The 17,990-nt window shown below is 37.1% G+C and overlaps 1 protein-coding gene across 3 annotated transcripts in view; it reads left to right on the forward strand.

Annotated features, from left to right (window-relative positions):
• Window positions 1-8,847: 8,847 nt before the first annotated feature.
• The window catches only part of phf20b (PHD finger protein 20, b), a 32,473-nt gene continuing 23,330 nt past the window's right edge, over window positions 8,848-17,990 (forward strand). For 2 of the 3 annotated variants that reach the window (XM_048178075.1, XM_048178077.1), the window contains exon 1: window positions 8,848-9,054. The gene's annotated coding sequence lies outside the window, so the exon portion shown is untranslated. The remainder of the gene's footprint in view (window positions 9,055-17,990) is intronic. The other variant, XM_048178076.1, reaches the window with a different exon arrangement.

Consider the following 17,990-nt stretch of genomic DNA (forward strand, 5'->3'; position numbering starts at 1 on the left):
CTCCCATTCAAAACAATACGAGTGACACGTCTTGTGTTATTCTGTAGTCTTTGGCTGTTGCCATGTCAGGCTAGTAGTCTAAACACCCAAACAAAATATTTACTTTTCAGGGGAATCAGTCTACAGAAGGTTTACTTATAGTTGTCACTGAATTGAGTTGGGACCATAGAGTGTAAAAAAAGATGGACGACACCTTCACTTTCTTCCGTTGTATTAAAGTGAAGCTGCCAGTGTGCCAATCCGCTTGTTAAGTCGTGACGTAAGGAACGCCGTTTCCGGGTCCAAGCCTCGACTTGTTTCACTTGAGAATGCCATCGACGGCCGTTTATGAGCGCTATTTATTCATATTAAACATCAATCATTTAAAAAAGTTAAACATTTGAAATACTTACAGTCTACACAACAGTCTCCGTGCTCACAGCGTCACAGACATTAATATTTTAACGATTTATAAAAGATGAATCATTGTCTGGCCATCTGCAATTTTGGTATGGAGATAAAGGTTATGATTATATATTTTTTGTAGTATTACACCACATCGTGTGTGTATATTAGCACCATTTGTTGTTTTCTTATGGTATGAAATAGAACGTTAGGACCCGGAAGCGCTGCCGCGTGACGTCAGACTTAACCGAATATGGCGCTGGCATCTTGAGTCCCGAGTCTGCGCATAGTGAACTTGAAGCCCAAGTCTGTGCAGTAGTGAGTGCGAAGTGGAGCCGCAATATCAAGGTCCCGCCCACACTCCCGCAGAATCGGTTAATACTGCAGAACTGTGAAATAAACAGTTAATGTAGAAATTAAAGTCCAATCTGCTCTTGAAGATCCAGAAAAAAGTCAGTTGGTGCATCAATGACTACTTCACTCAGAGAAGCGTCAATCTCAGTTGTCAATCATGACGTCAAAACCTGCATTTTTATAGCATCAAATAACTAAAAACAAACTTATTTAAAGAACGAACATTAACTAACACCAGTGTGATAAAAACTGCCTAAAATGACAGAAACCATCTTTGGAAAAAAAAAATATTGTGACATGTAATTTGACTGTTGAGATTGTCTCACGTCCCATTACATTACATCGTGAGGGCGGGGTTTATGACTTATACTGCATCCAGCCACCTGGGGGCGATCGAGTCGCTTCACTCAAAAGGGCGATTGAGGCCGATTCCGAAATCACCCACTTTAGACCTCAGTCAGGGCAGCGCTATATTTAATTTTTTGACAGAAATGAAAAAAAAAACGATTGTGAGGGATAGAAGTATGGTGTGTTCAGTGGATAAACTTTCAGTAGACAAAAACTCAGTTGCGAGTTTTACATGATATAGTATCTTTATACAGTACGCACCATTGTAAAGACTGTACGTCTATCTCTCTCAGCATCGTTTTCATCCGTGTAAAATTCAATGTCTGCTCTAGTGTCGGCCTCAAACGTCATGGACCGTTTGCTGAACATCTAATGTGTGTGGCACGCTTAACTGGAAACTCTTCAGAGTCATCTGTTTGGTTGAATTCTACAGGATGTCCGGGAGACGTGTGTTGTGTTCGTAACGGTCCACATGGAAACAAAGATGCCATGATGCCAAACCCCCTTATGGAAGAAGAACACCGTCGTGTTTACAACTATGACAATGAGCGCTTATCAGGATCAACTAAACGCCGGATTTCAAAAGTATGTAACATTTGAGGCATAGACTCTTTAAAATACGTCCAAGAGTTTTACACACCGGTCTGGTATTGTAGAGACATCGACGTTACATTTTCACGCCCCTAAATATGATGCAAAACAAAACTAGCTGTGATTGGTTGCTTTGCATGTCAGTCAGACGGCCTCTGGGCGGTCCTTGGCCATTGAAAGCTGCTATGGAGTCCAGACCTTATGCCGTTAGTATGGAGGTCTGGCTATGCAAAACTACATCTGCCCTCACTAAGGTCTTTACTCTCATTCACTATTCCTTACATTAGTCCAATAATATAGTTCATTTGGAGGAGTGAATGAAAGAAAAAATGAAATGATGCAGATTCCATCTTCTGGCGCAACACTCATGTCTATAGTTTTGGACATCACTACAAATGGCTCTCCCCTCAAATAGTGCAATGGAGGGCGATTTCAGACACAGCCATTAAACTGATGTACTCAGAATCTCTTCAAACTTGCTGCCATGACAGTTGCTTACCTAATATAGAATGCTGACCACAGAACAAGAGCTTATGCAAATTTTGGCTATAGTGCCCCCTTGTGGCAAAGCTGAGAATGAAACGAGTATTTGCATGAAATATGAATCGAGCTTGCTTAACTTTAGAAGGGTATGTTTCAGGCCTTGGCGTCATCACTTGTAACATCTGAACACGTGGAAATTGAAGTCCGTCCTTAATTACTTACTTTAAATGGAACCTCCATCATCTGACTCTGATATACACATAAACAATCATTTCTGTTCTTGATATGTGCTCTGCCTGTGCTTTTGTATATAGACCCCTCATCTGATGAATAGTTTTATAAAGCTGAAGAGAGAAAGTAAGTGAGCCCCAGCTCTGTTGCACTTCCCCCTCAGTTCATTTCCTCCACCTGTGGGTCTGTGAGATCACTGATACTCATCCTGCACTCTACTTCTCCATAAGGATTTTTCGTTTTATTTTGTTCTATCTGTGTGAGGATGTGTGTAGGAGACAGCAGTGAATTATGACATGGATGACGTGTGTTTAAATTTGCATAGTTTCATAAAGAACTCGGAAATAAAATTTGTAAATTTGTATAATTGTACAAAAATGGTTCTCTGAGTTTCACTTCCTTGATTTGTCTCTGCCTTTCCACACACAAAATGCACAGTTTTTGAGGTATAATACACATGGAGTGATATGCACCATAAGTTTTATAACCTACACTGTCACTTTATTAAAAAAAAAAAAAAAAAAAAGAATGAATCTAGACTGGATGAATAATACACTAAACCTCTCAAACAAAGGTATAGGAAAGGATCTTCTGAGCTCTCATGACCTCTTGTGGTGAAGTCAGGAGTCTCCTCCAGTACTGTTACTCTATTTTAGTATGCATATACAAATATACTGTGCATAGACACACCTAAAACACAGGACAGTACAGAAACAAAATCAGGTACAGCCACAAAACCAGGGTAACAGATATACCTAAAAAAAAAAAAAGGGGGAAGGACAAGAGAAAAAGGGGAAGTTGAATATAGAAGCACGGTTTAGTTACACTAACTGAACTGAAGAAATGCACATTTCTGTCATAATCTGAAAAAAAAAAAAAGAATTGAAAAAATAAACTCTGAAATCTGCACATTTGTACTCCTTTTCTATACAGTTTGCTCAAAATCAGCCAAATTAAAGCTGCTGTCCTTAACTTTTTCTTACAAAACATTATATAATGAGAATGTACAACAACCGTGTTTTTGTCTTACCCTGAATCATTATGGTACACTTATAATAAGTGTTTATATTCGGACTGGTCTGGTAGGAACCGCTGTGGAGTATCACAGTAACTGCGTGACTCGCCATAGACATAAATGGAGAGTAGTAGTTCCGACCACAATGTTCTTCTGCAAGACGCGTGCGGTTCTATTTATTAACCGCTAGAGCGCCAAAAGTTACAGACAGCAGCTTTAAATGGAGAGCATTATGCAAACAACATAGTGCGTTATATTTGCAGTAAACTATGCTGTAGTTTTTCTGCACCATATATAATACTTTTCTTTCAGGCCAAAGAACTTTGGCAATCTTATAAGAGCTCAATTTTTGAGCCCTTTTTGTTTTTGCTCAGTTTGGGTAGTCATCTAATCAGAAGCATGTATGATGTGTGTCATGGATTTTCCATGCTGCTTCAATGTCAGTTTTGATTTAACAGAGGAATATAGTCAATGATGCTCATTTTGTGTCCAGATCTAAAGAAACATGAAAAAGAGGGTACAAAAATCATACAAACATTGACTTGAATACAGGCCTATTGAACATATTTTAAATACTGAATTAAAGGTTGATCACTGTGTCCTAATTCCAAGGCGCCATTCGAAGATCGAATGTGTCACAGTGGCGTGACGAAGGTTGTCCCAATTCGAATGTGGCCCACAAATGCATCCTTCGTTTCCCAGCCCACGAAGGATAGAATGAGTGGATCATTTGCAGCCAGGCCTCCGTAGGCCAGACCATCCCATTTAACATCGCTCAGTCTGACCCTCACGGACTTCGAAGGCATGGCCTTTGATGTCTTATAATGACATCTAGCGGTGAAAAGCAACACCACAGCAAGGTTCAGTTACTGTCTGACATCTTTGCTGAAATACTCTCTTCACTGTCTGTTTATATAGTTCATGAGTGAAAGTGGCCAATAACAGGGGTTACTGGGATAAAGTGATTAGTATTTAGCAGATCACTGATCTCAAAATGTCTTAACGTGATGAATGGATTTATATGAATAACAAAACAGTGAACGTTGGGGAGTTTAGAACGAATGGAAGGCTAATTATTAATTATTACACAAATATGTAAAATCATGTAAATATGTAAATCATGCAAAAACACAAAAAAGATTAAATAAATGTATTTGTTTACCTGCAGATCTTTAATTGACATCATGCACATGCAAATGTGTTGTTAAACTATTGAAATAGGTGTGATATGACTAGAGTAAAATATTATTTTATTCCTGTAAAAAAATTTTTTTTTTTTAATTATTGAAATATTGTCACGTGAAGCTAGTTGTTACAAGGATTGTATCTGAGTAACTTTAATTCAAAATTTCAGTTATAGAAATACTTGCTTGTTTGTAAGAATTTGTATGTTGTTTTTAAAGACCTAGTTCAAAACTTTAAGTAACATAATTATTTATAAATTCTGAAATCTGTCCCCTGTATCATATTTTACTAAAAAAAACTGTTTAATGACTGTGTGTCAACTTACCCCACTTATATAGTGACAGAAAGGTTTTTCAAAAACATGAAACTAAATAAATACAAAAATTGTTTTTCTACTTTTGTTTGTTGCAATTCACCTATATGCAATGACCAAGATAACATCTAATTTGAGATGTTAATACAGAGGGGGTAAATAAATACACACACACACACACACACACACACACACACAGAGCTGGGTAGATTACTTATGAATTGTAATCATTTACTGATTACAAATTACATGACAAAATTTGTAATCAGTAATATAATCTCTTAGATTACACATTTTTGGTAACGTAATCTGATTACTTTTGGATTACATTTAGATTACTTTTGTGCTAACCCTTATTTGATGTCACAAATATTGTAGGATCTTATTTCTTATTTTGACAGATACAAAGAAAAAATATATTCCAAAAAGTATATTCTATTCACCAACAAGAGCATCAACAGATACTTTTTAAAGTGCAATGTATGGACAGTTAATGCTTCAAAATACATGTACCTGTTAGTGTTTGCTGATAGTAAAACAAAATCACATCTTATGATTTTAAAACATATTTACTTAAAATTAAATATATTTAGAAAACAGCAACATTACAAAAACAAATACTGAAAAACATGAAATTCACAGCAATATTATTACTACATCAAATATTTCAAATATTTCATATATTATTATTATTATATTATTATTATTTCATATATATTATGGAATCCCAAGTCTGCCAAAATTAAAAATAAATAAATAAATATACAAAGAAATACGGAAGAAGATTAGGCCCAAGCAATAATAAAAAAATAAAACCATCTCGAGATTAAAGTTGTTAAATTACGAGAACAAATTCGTTAAATTATGAGAAAAATGTCGTTAAATTTCGAGAACAAAGTCGAGATAAAATGTTGAGAATAAATTAGTTAAATTACGACATTTAACGACATTTTTCTCATAATTTAACGAAGTTGTTCTCGTAATTTAACGACTTTTTTCTCGTAATTTAATGACTTTATTCTCAACATTTTATCTCGACTTTTTTCTCGAAATTTAACGATTTTTTTCTCGTAATTTAATGAGTTTATTCTCAACATTTTATTTAGACTTTTTTCTCGAAATTTAACGACATTTTTCTCATAATTTAATGAGTTTATTCTCAACATTTTATCTCGACTTTTTTCTTGAAATTTAACACTTTTTTTCTCAAAATTTAAAAACTTTAATCTCGGGATGGTTTTATTTTTTTATTATTGCTTGGCCTTAATCCTCTTAATCCAAAAATAAATAAATAAATATATAAATAAATATACAAAGAAAAGCAAAAAAAAAGAAAAATAATTATTTATACATTTATTTCCTTATTTATGTATATATTTATTTTTTTCCACATTTATTTATTTATTTATTTTATTTATTTATAGACCTTATTTTCCAGAGAAACATGCGCGCCGCCATCTTTAGAATACTGTCTTTGAACTTCCGTTTTCGCGGTAGCCCTGTATATTTCTATGGCATCGCTGTTGAAGAATAATTAGCTGGTGAAGTGGATTTACATGTTGTAGAGTTAACAAAAGTTATCATGAACATTGTAATGTTTAAAGCGGGTGTCTTAACAAATGTCAGTAGAACGGGAGGATTTTAAAATGAGCAGTTCATTCATAAATACATAAGATCGCTGTGGAAATACAAGCCGGAAGTCAAAAGACAACGAGCGCAGCGCTGAAAAGGGGCGGGGCTACATAAGGTCTATACATTTAGATTTTTTTATTTCCACATTTATTTATTTATATCCATATTTATTCATTTCTTTATTTTTACATGCATGTATTTTTACATTTCTTTATCCGTAGGGTAATGAGGAGGGCGTGGTTTACCTCAGACATGGCAATCGAGCTCAGAGTAGGCGAGAGCGAAGCATTGAGGCCACAGTGACACCTTGTGGTGTGCCCGAAATACAAGAAGTGTAGCCTGTTGATACTGGGATGAATGATTTGGACGGGTCAAGTAATATCACCCTAACTGTACTGTGTGACATGGATAGTCTACTCTTTATTTTGGACATGGCCGTAGAACATCGTCTGGTCTGGATTTGTAAAATGTCCTGCGCTGGCAAACATGAACAGCAACATCTTCAGCAGATCTGATAACAAGGATTTTGAAATGGAAGCGCTTGTTATTTCCTATTATTAATCATTTGAATGAATAGGCTTGTGTTTGATTGAGATTCGGACACCGGTCAGGACACGGAAAGGAACCAGCGCACATATAGGCTACAGTGAAGTCAACGCAAGCACATTGATCAATGCATTTGAAATGACACCACAAATTCACTTCACATTCATATTTCTTACTTTTACATGCACAACACGTGACAAACGCTTAAAATAGTACGCATATTTCAAAGATCCAAAATAGAACGAGGCGTCGGTTACAGTAGAACATTTTGTCGGGTTGTGGGGACATTCTAAAATGCTTAACGTGAAAAACGCTTAAAGCTGCAATATGTAAGATTTCTGTCCGCTAGAGGCCTATTCAAAACAAAGGCGCAGCTTGATGATGCCAAGTTTGAGAGTGGAATCTTGGGACATGTGGTCTTCACATCACAGCCAGTGCAGAAGAATAGGGAAAGGACTCGGGCAGAAATCATGTTCATGAATGTGATTATTAACATTACTATGAAGCAGAACAGTAGCGAGTGTTGTGGAGCTGAACGAGGAGCTGGAGCGATTGATCAACACACGCCTCAAGAGCAGCGGGACTTTTATTATGACACAGTCGCCGGCGCCGCTTCCGCTTTTCCGGTCATGAGTATGAGGTAACGCAGCTCTGTTTATCATATTAGAGACATTTGAGAGTGTTGAAAATGATGTTATAACGTTACTCTGTGTGTTCGCTCGGCGGCTGCTGTGAGACACACTGCAGTAAGATAGATCGATTTTACAATATCAGATTAAATGCTGGATGGCTTGTGTTGATAAATGGCATGCAATTCATTTTAAAACGTATTGTATGATGGAGGTATGCGGTATTACTGTTACTAAAAATAAAGCTGCATCTGATTATGCTATGTTAGCTACTTCACAAAATAGTGTTTTTCTCTGAGGCATGGTAAAGCATGGTACTCGCAAAAAATCAAGAAAATTAGATTTAAACAATAAGACTAAACGTGTTGAGCTATATAACAATAATTAGTTTTCTGTCTATAAATATATCAAAACAGTTGTTCCCTTGTCTATTAAAATGTGTAATATATTAAAGCATCTTTGGTGTTTCCATGGTTTCTACAAAATAAAACCGGAAACCGAGGGTAACGCGGGTATGACGCAATTGACAGGCGACTCCTCACACGTCCCGGAGCCTTGGTTAAAATTGCAGTTTTCTCACGATTTACAAATAGCTGCAAACATTTGGGATATTTTAAGTACTCAAGTGAACAAAATATATAACACTGGCCTAGTGGTTTTACTGCAAAAATCTTACATATTGCACCTTTAACATGGCACAGTGATATTAACAGACCAAACTCACTAGACATCATAATAATAAAGTATACTATTTACAAAAAATCAGATGAGCTCTAAATATGATCTCAACATTTTTTAAAATCACAGTCTTAGTACATTAAGCTAAAAATAAATAAAAATCGAAATGAATAAATGTATAAATAAATAAAAGAAAAAAATAAATATGTACATAAATAAGGAAATAAATGTATAAATAATTATTATTATTTTTTTTTTTTTGCCGTTTCTATGTATATTTATTTATATATTTATTTATTTATTTATGCTTTTTTACATTTCTTTAAATATTTATTTATGTATTTATTTATTTTTCATTTTGGCAGACTTGGGATTCCATACTGTATCACAGGCATAAACTATCCCGTCGTTTTTCGATGGGAAGCGTGAGAAACGACATGAACACGCATAAAAACCTCCAACAAATGAGGAAACGGGGACAGCAGGAAAAATTCCCTTCGCGCATGCGCAGACGGGCTCCACCTCGCGGACACCGGCCTTGCTGCTCGCGCCGGAGAAAACAAACTGCGTGGATGCGCTCGCGCTCAAAGCATGCGACTTAAAGCAGTCTCCATGCGTTTGGACTTGCTTTCTCTGGTGTCGGAGTTCATTTATCAGCAATAAAGGTAAACGGCGCTGTGATTATATAGTGCAAAACACTGAGCAGCTGTCTTGGTCGTTTATTTTATGTAATTGTACATTTTATAATGTTTATGTGGTGGTGATGATGATGATGCTGTTGTGTTAAAACGAAACTTGCCTCCATGCATGTGTTCCCCTGTTTGATGCTAAAGGGACCCGTGAAATTGATTTTGTCAAATGGTGCATTAATGAAATTTGTCGGCAGTTACAGTCATAATCATTAAGTAGATCGGAGTAAATGCGCATTTAGGGCTTCTTAAATAGCTGGAAGACTTTGTTCGACTCGTGCTTACGGCAGTCCCATGCAGCAAGGAGTAGGCCGAGCGGAGGCCGCTGAGCGTCAGGGCTTGATTGACAGATGCGCGGTCCAATCAGAACGCTGCAAGCCGCGTCAGTCAGCGCTCTGAACCAATCAAATGGGTTGCTGTTGTTGCGCATCATTCTCGGCAATTGAACAATGTAATATCAAAATAGCCGTTTCAAATGCCATGGTAATGACTTAACTTTATTTTGAGGGCTTTTTGTGATTTTCAGATCATATCGCAGAGCATTTTCTGTTTGTCTGCGATCTTAAAGCTGTGAGCGTCAAGTTCGCAACGTTGCACCCACGTTTTCCTCGCATGAGAAGTAGAGGAAGAGTCAAATGCATGAATTCTCTTATATTTACGTTTATATTTACCTCTTCCTGCCATAAAAACGTTTATCTCCGGTCTCTGTCGGTTGGTGTATTGATTGTGACTTGTTATGACAGGCTTGTAAAGATGAGCCGCTTGCCTGACAATGTAAACAACGAGGAGGAAACGTTTCGCGCGCCATATGCGTCACGCCGCGCTCCAGCACATGTCGATATGACCGTTAAGTGGGAGAGCTGAGGCGTTTGTGAAAGCTTTGATTTAACATAATGTGCCGGTTTCCCGCGATTATGACGTATTGAAAATGTATGCACCCTGTAGGAACGTGTCTGTCCACGAGGACGGACACGAGCCCGGCGGTTGCGCGCGCAGCACTGGCGGATTGGATAAGCACGCGAGTCAGTTATGAAACTTATCCGACGCCTTTGATGACGCGCTTTCATGTGATGATGATGAAGACCTTTTTTTGATAAACAACGGTGGGTTTCAGTGTCAATGATGTCAGTCTTTCCTATTTGATTTATGGGTAATAATGCATTAGGGTCTATGGTGCTCCAAGTTTCCTTTCCTTTTTCCACTCTTCATACTGGCAAAATTATATCATTTAGATTTTAATGTTTTCCCTACTCTAACGTTACCAGCCATTATGTCATAATTTAGTAAATTTACCCTTCCTTGTGTCGTTCCGTAATGCATTTTAAATATTTCAAAATACACTATTAAAGGGTTAGTTCACCCAAAAATGAAATTTGTCATTTATTACTCACCCTCATGCCGTTCCACACCTGTAAGACCTTTGTTCATCTTCAGAGCACAAATTAAGATATTTTTGATGAAATCCGATGGCTCGATGAGGCCTGCATTGACCGCAATAACGCTCCCTTTTTCAATGCCCAGAAAGCTACTAAAAACATATTCATGTGAAAACAGTTCATGTGACTACAGTGCTTCAACCTTAATATTATAAAGCAACGAGAATACTTTTTGTGTGCCAAAAAAACAAAATAACGACTTTATTCAACAATATCTAGTGATGGGTGATTACAAAACATTGCTTCATGAAGTTTCGAAGCATTACGAATCTTTTGTTTCGAATCAGTGGTTCGGAGCTTGTATCAAACTGCCAAAGTCACATGAAATATTGAAGTTTCAAAGCACTTACGACGCAACGAAGCCTCGTTTACTGAAATCACATGATTTTGGTGCTCCAAACCACTGATTGTAAACAAAAGATTCGTAAAGCTTCGAAGTTTCATGAAGCAGTGTTTTGAAATCGGCCATCAATAGATATTGTGGAATAAAGTTGCTATTTTGTTATTATTGGCACATAAAAAGTATTCTCATCACTTCATAACATTAAGTTTGAACCACTGTAGTCACATGAACTGTTTTAAATATGTTTTTAGTAGAGGTAGACCGATATGGGGTTTTCTCTGGCCGATGCTGATGCCGATATTTTAGAAATCAAGGCAGCCGATGGCCGATATATCATGCCGATTAATTTTTTTTTTTTTTTTTTTTTTTGGCCGATATGTTTGGCCGATTTTCTCCCCCCCCCCTTCAACTCTAAAATCTAATAGTTAATAAGAAGTAATACAGAAAATTGCTTAAATTAAACATTTATTGAACAACACAAGCCTCTCCAATCAGTGCACTAAAAATAATGTATGTGTTAAATATTATATACACAAAATGGGTAATCAAAAATATAGACTGTCAAATAAACTTAGTAGTAGCCTAATTCATAGTAATAATACATGGCTCAACTTTTTAAGCACCTTCTCAAAAATATTCTGAAGCATGCTTTTTGTTTATGTTTGTTGACAGACACTTCTATACTGTAAGTCAAATGGCCATAATCTAAGTGATAACAAAAATAAAAGATGTTCACCCATATTACGCAGCCTGCTGCTAGAGTGCACTGGCCTCGAGCGATAACGTCGTGGAGGCTATGTGTCGGACACTGACACATTGAATGAGGAAAGTTAACGTCCACGTTTTAGCCAGAAGTTTAGTTTGAATTGCACGTTTCTACTTTCACATGCAAATGACTTATGATAAGCATGGCCAGCATCAATTCTAGTAGGCTACAGCGTAATTACACTTTTTAAAAAAACACTCTGTTTTCCCTTGCCATCATTAACTGAAGCTGTGTGTGTGAACGAGGAATGACTGCACTGTTACTCCGTCTCACACGCAGCCTCAGAGGGAAAGAAATTGCAGAAAAAATCAGCCCGATATATCAGGCGGCCGATCAATTGGTCTACCTCTAGTTTTTAGTAGCTTTCTGGGCATTGAAAAAGGGAGTGTTATTGCTGGCGATGCAGGCATCACTTTTTATCAAGAATATCTTAATTTGTGTTCTGAAGATTAACGAAGGTCTTATGGGTGTGGAACGACATGAGGGTGAGTAATTAATGACTGAATTTTCATTTTTGGGTGAACTAACCCTTTAACAACTTCAGTGCTAAGATTGGGAAACAAGGTTTCGTTTTAAAAAAATGTTAATTGCTGTAAATTAAATGTTTGTTTGTTTGTTTGTTTGTTTGTTTTCCCCCTGTAGTAGGAACTACAGTGCTCAGTGTAAATGTGTACACCCCCTTTGAAAAGTAACATTTAAACAATTTCTCAATGAACACAAAAACAATTTCCAAAATGTTGACAAGACTAAGTTTAATATAACATCTGTTTAACTTATAACATGAAAGTAAGTTTAATAATATAACTTAGATTTTCAGTTTTCAGTTTTACTCAAATTAGGGTGATGCAAAAATGAGTACACCCCACCGAAAGTCTCTGGAGCAAAGCTAAATTTTAGACTACAAATGTCTAATTTAACAAGAATTCAACCACAGGTGAGTCTAATTATTCATTACACAGGTGTCCAGCAGACAGTTGACTATAAAAGGGTGTTAAAACCCCTTCCCATTTCATGCTGTCAGCAATGGCACCACATGGAAGAGAAATGTCACAAGACCTGAGAAAGAAAATAATTTCTTTACACCAGAAAGGTGAAGATCAGCAAAGCTTTACTTATCAGTCAGAATACTGTTGGTCCAAAAATGTAAAAAAGATGGAACTGCAACCATCTCACAGAGACGTCCAGGTCATCCATGGAAGTTAACACCTCGACAGGAGCGTCTTCTGATGAGAAGGGTTGAAGAAAATGGGCATGCAAGTTCACTGCAGTTATCTAAAGAAGTAGAAAGCCAAACTGGGGTGACTATTTCCCGTGACACAATATGGCGTACACTGCAGAGGAATGGCATGCATGGGTGCCGTCCACGAAAGAAACCTCTCCTAAAGCCCAGGCACAAAAAAGCCCGCCTAGTGTTTGCCAGGGCCCATGCTGACAAAGATGAAGACTACTGGGACTCTATACTCTGGAGTGATGAGACCAAGATAAATGTTTTTGGAACTTATGGTGTCACAAAGTTGAGGAATACAAAGAAAAATGCATGGTGCCTACAGTGAAACATGGTGGTGTCAGTGTCCTTATGTGGGGCTGCATGAGTGCTGCTGGTGTCGGGAGCTGCGTTTCATTGATGGCATCATGAATTCACAGATGTACTGCTCTATACTGAAAGAGAAGATGCTACCATCACTCCGTGCCCTTGGTCGTCGTGCACTTTTCCAACACGACAATGATCCTAAACACACATCTAAGGCCACTGTTGGATTTCTGAAGAAGAACAGGGTGAAAGTGATTCAGTGGCTCCTGATCTGAACCCAATCGAACACCTATGGGGAATTCTGAAGAGACGAGTCGAGCATCACTCTACATCCGGCATCCAGTCTCTAAAAGAGGTCATTCTTGAAGAATGGAAAAAGATAGACTGAAGATAGAAATTTTTTTGTGTTCATTGAGATACTTTAAAATGTTTCTTTTCAAAGAGGGTGTATTCATTTACGCTGAGCTCTATATAATAATTAATGTCCAGTATACTGCACATCTGATTTGGTATTATTCTTACATGTAGAGATGCACAGATATATTGGCCAATAATTGGTATCGGCCGATAAAAGCAAATTTTCACACTATCTGCTATTGGCCAATAGTTTAAAAAAAATAATGTTTTTATTTGCATTTCTTTCAAAATGTAATAATTAAAAATATAATGATTAATTATCAATTACAATGAAATTATCATTAATTTAAAAGAAGGTATAAAAGGCAGAACCCACAAACTATCGGTATTGGCAGATATCACTCTGAATAATCGACTATCGTTATCGGTGGAGAAATTTAGTACCGGTGTATCTCTACTTGCATGTCCTCGTGGGTTATCAGACATGTATGAATAAAATAATCAATATGCAGGTACATTTATAGTGTCTTCGAAAAGTAATGTTGTTGAACAACAATTATGTAATTGCTTTCTTGAGCTGCTAATGCATGATTCTTTTTTCAGTCTAATTACAGGGGTTAGGCAATGAAACTGAAACATCTGGTTTTAGACCACAATAATTTGTTAGTATGGTGCAGGGCCTCCTTTTCAACCAATACAGCATCAATTCCTCTTGAGAATGACAGATGCAAGTCCTTCACAGTGGCCAGAGGGATTTTAAGCCATTCCTCTTCCAGAACAGTGGCCAAACCTGATGCTGGTGAATGAAAACGTTTTCTGACTTGCTCCTCCAAAATACCCCAAAGTAATATTTAAATCTGGTGACTGTACAGGCCATGGGAGATGTTCAACTACATTTTCATGTTCATCAAACCATTCTGTCTCAAGTCTTGCTGTGTGTATTGGTGGATTGTCATGTTGATACATGGCACCTTCTTTTAGGGTACAATGTTTGAACCATTAGGTGCACAATGGTCCTCCAGAATGGTTCGGTAGTTCTTGGTAGTGACTTGTCCATCAAGCTCAGTGGGAAATGCAATGATATTGCAGCTCAAACCATTACTGATCCACCCCCGTGCTTCACTCTGGGCAGCAACAGTCCAACTTTACCCTGGAAACTGTGGCTCTCGATAATACACCATAAAGACTTGCTGTTCTGGTCACAGATGAACCAGCAAGACATGCAACAATAATTTGTCCTCTTTTCAACTTTGATATGTCTCCCATTATGTTGTGTGGATTGCAATGAATATTTAATGTACAGCTGTTCTGTTGCTCGGCTAATTCAACCTTCACACTCAGCTCTTACTGACAGAATGTGAAATCAGTGAATATTGGCCAAGAGGCTGCGCATATATAGGAATGAAATCCTCCAACAACTATATTTGCAAGTGTTTCAGTTTCATTGCCCAACCCCTGTATGTCAACATTCAATATGACTAATATTGGCCCTTTAGTATTAAAGGGTTAGTTCACCCAAAAATGAAAATTCTGTCATGTATTACTCGTCCTCATGTCGTTCCAAACCCGCAAGGCCTTCGTTCATCTGAGGACAAAAAATAAGGTATTTTTAGTGAATATATCACCAAGAAGATCTTAAATGTCTAGTATACTTCTGGTTTGAATGAGGCAGTGAAGTATCTTCTTTAATTCCTCTCTGTTTATTTCTACATGATCTATTTCTGCTCTTCTGTGGTCAGTTGTCTGTGTTCTGGTTTATGACATGTTATGTAGTCTCTCCGTGATGTAATGAGCTCTTCGATGGACAGTCAGTAATCGGTTAGACCCGTTATTAGAGTTCTGTGCATAATGACTGTTTACGATTCTGCTGTTTATCATGTGGTGTGAGGTTAAAAATGAATAAAATTGACAATTAGAAAGCTGACACTTTTCCATATCAAAAATAATCTGCTCTGTCTCGTCTGTCGGCTCGTTGTCAGTGTCCTCTTTGCAGTGCTTTTCCTGCACAGAGAATTACGAGGCGGCCGCATCCGTCAAATTTCGTGCTGTCTCCGGCTGTCGACAAAACTCAGACATGCAGTCACATGCTCAGATATCCACTGACACGGTTCTGTTGCGGGTTTCCGGTCTGTGTCCATTCTCGAACCATTCGTGGGCCAAGTAATTAAAAAATAGCATTCCAATTAATTGCGGGTGGATGAGAGATAAATCATTAATGTGTTGATTTTAATAAAAACACGGAACTCTCATTTCACGGTAAGACGGTAAAACATTTCCGCCCATTTTGTGAAAGCCCCCCCCCCCCCCCCCACTTCTCAAACCAAAGTTACACCCTTGGTAACAAGTACCAAAATGAGTGGCTTACTGCGCTAAAATGGTCAAATACATAGAAAATTATGTCAAAAAGGCCACTTTGGTGAGTATCCAGTTAAACACAGTCAGTTTTGGAACGTTAAATAGTTGAGAAAGAGAACACCTTTGTGTAACAGTATATTGGGTCCGTTCATAAACTCTTAAAGGGACAGCAGTCCAATATTCCTGCTGCTCTCTGTCATGTTAATCAAAGATCAAAAGACAAAGAAAATCACTTTCTGCTCTTGACTGAATACGTTTTATAACTTTAAAGGGTTAGTTCACCCAAAAATGAAAATAATGTCATTTATTACTCACCCTCATGCCGTTTCACACCCGTAAGACCTTCATTAATCTTCAGAACACAAATTAAGATATTTTTGTTGAAATCCGATGGCTCCGTGAGTCCTCCATAGGGAGCAATGACATTTCCTCTCTCAAGATCCATTAATGTACTAAAACATATTTAAATCGGTTCATGTGAGTACAGTGGTTCAATGTTAATATTATAAAGCGACGAGAATATTTTTGGAGTGCCAAAAAAACAAAGTAACGACTTATTTAGTGATGGCCGATTTCAAAACACTGCGTCAGGAAGCTTCGGAGCACAAATTAATCAGTGTATCGAATCAGCTGTTCGGAGCACCAAAGTCACGTGATTTCAGCCGTTGGCGGTTTGACACGCGATCTGAATCATGATTCGACACACTGATTCATTATGCTCCGAATCTTCCTGAAGCAGTGTTTTAAAATCGGCCATCACTAAATAAGTTATTTTGTTTTGTTTTTTGGCGCACCAAAAATATTCTCGTCGCTTTATAATATTAATATTGAACCACTGTACTCACATGAACTGATTTAAATATGTTTTTAGTACATTAATGGATCTTGAGAGAGGAAATGTCATTGCTGGCTATGCAGGCCTCACGGAGCCATCGGATTTCAACAAAAATATCTTAATTTGTGTTCCAAAGATTAACGAAGGTCTTACGGGTGTGGAACGGCATGAGGGTGAGTAATAAATTACATTATTTTCATTTTTGGGTGAACTAACCCTTTAATGGTAAGCATTAATCTGTATTTAATTTTTACAATGAAGACTACAGAAATGAATATAATCAAATGTAAAATAACACTGGATATGTTATTTTTCATTTGATTACTTTAATTTCTGTAGTATTTCTTACCTGAATAAAAACCTACTTAACCTGAGAAATTTAGTTTCATATCTCTCTCAATTTTTTTTTATTAGGTCTTTTTTTATTACTGACTTTTTACTTGTTTTTTTTTTTTATGAAAATACAACTTTGCGTTGAAGAAAAGTAGATTTTTGTTTGTATATGCTGTCAATTATAGTTCTTGAAAGAAAATCGGAATCGGCAAGAATCGGTATCGGCCAAGAAAATTGCAATCGGTGCATCTCTATTAAAAAGCTCGACCCAAGGTATTCTATTGCACTATAATGCTGCTGCTGCCACCTTATGACAATATATTTACACTTCGAATTGGGTATTCTGTCATAAATGACAGTAGCTCATTGGAAAAGCATGGAAAATGTCCTTCATTTTGTTTGCACTAATAAATGCTGCTGCCTACCAGCTGCAATCACCAATAAAATGTTGTACCATATATTTTTTTCTATATCGTCATAAATATTATTATCGCAAATATTCTTGAAATATCGTGATATAATTTTGAGGCTATATCACCCGCCCCTACTGCAGAAATTAACATTTTGTCAGAATCTCTAGTAAATTACATGTAATTTTGTTTAGTTGTCTATAGACCCCTTAAAAGTTTGTAAACATTGCAACGTTTCCTGGTGGGCGGGGCTTAGCTGGAGGCAAAAAGAGGCGCTGGATGCAAAGTTGACAAGTGTAAGCTAGCATGTTTTAGGAGGGATTTATTAAACATAGATGCAGAAAAAGGTTCGGAACTGTCCGAATTTGTATAGTCACTGACTCTGCGGGACTGTGACAGCTACTTTTGTAAATTAACTTAAGTTTTGGATATTTCCTAGACAACATATGAATTACTTTTGGGTGGTTTGGGGAATTTTGTCAAGGCTTATTGTCTAATGTAACCTAACGCTGGGCTATGATTATGGCTAGCAATGTGGATTATTAA

The sequence above is a fragment of the Megalobrama amblycephala genome, linkage group LG24 (genome assembly GCF_018812025.1).
Source record: "Megalobrama amblycephala isolate DHTTF-2021 linkage group LG24, ASM1881202v1, whole genome shotgun sequence".
In the NCBI taxonomy this organism is placed as follows: Eukaryota; Metazoa; Chordata; class Actinopteri; order Cypriniformes; family Xenocyprididae; genus Megalobrama; species Megalobrama amblycephala.